Here is a 741-nt window from a genome sequence, read left to right on the forward strand (position 1 = left end):
TACAACTGACCCACGTTACAACTATCCCCGGTCTCCCCTAATAAAGGTGTAAGGTTCACGTCGCACGGTTTACATCATTTAGAATTAGCGTTTTACTTGGTCATCACGTGGTTGTCATTCTAACAATGGTGATGTAACGTGTCACAGAGTAAAGGTTATCTCAAACTGTTTTCATAAACCTGACAACAGGATTGGCTGAAAGCCTCCCTGCAGGACGGAGAACTGTAGCTGTTTGAGAGAAAAAGGCGGACTGACATGACTCAGATGTTTCTCTCTATATATATAAATGCTCACACGGGACAGTGAAAGATCCGTCGCTCTCTCTCTCTTCGTATTTGTGCTTCTTTCGTGCTTGTAGCAGGTTACCGCTGTGATGGAGCGCTGGCGTGGCAGAGTGGCTCTGGTGACCGGAGCCTCGGTCGGGATTGGGGCGGCTATAGCTGTAGAGTTGGTCCAGCTCGGTATGAAAGTAGTGGGCTGCGCCAGGGACGTCGGAAAAATCCAGGTTTGTTCTGGAAAACTAGAGTATCTTGAGCTTGAGCCGGTGCCAAAAAGTGGTTGTCTGCCAAAAACTGCGGTATTTGGCAAAAACGGATTGCTTGTATTTAAACTGCTATAAATAACTTATTGGTCTATAATATGTGAAACATATTTCAAATGTATCCCTCATCAATGATATCAAGTCATCTTGAGCAACAAACAACATTCCTGTAACAAGGTAGCCGCAGTTAGTTTTTGGCA

Source organism: Haplochromis burtoni, unplaced genomic scaffold (assembly GCF_018398535.1).
Source record: "Haplochromis burtoni strain Fernald_Lab_line unplaced genomic scaffold, NCSU_Asbu1 Contig_144, whole genome shotgun sequence".
NCBI classification, from domain to species: Eukaryota; Metazoa; Chordata; class Actinopteri; order Cichliformes; family Cichlidae; genus Haplochromis; species Haplochromis burtoni.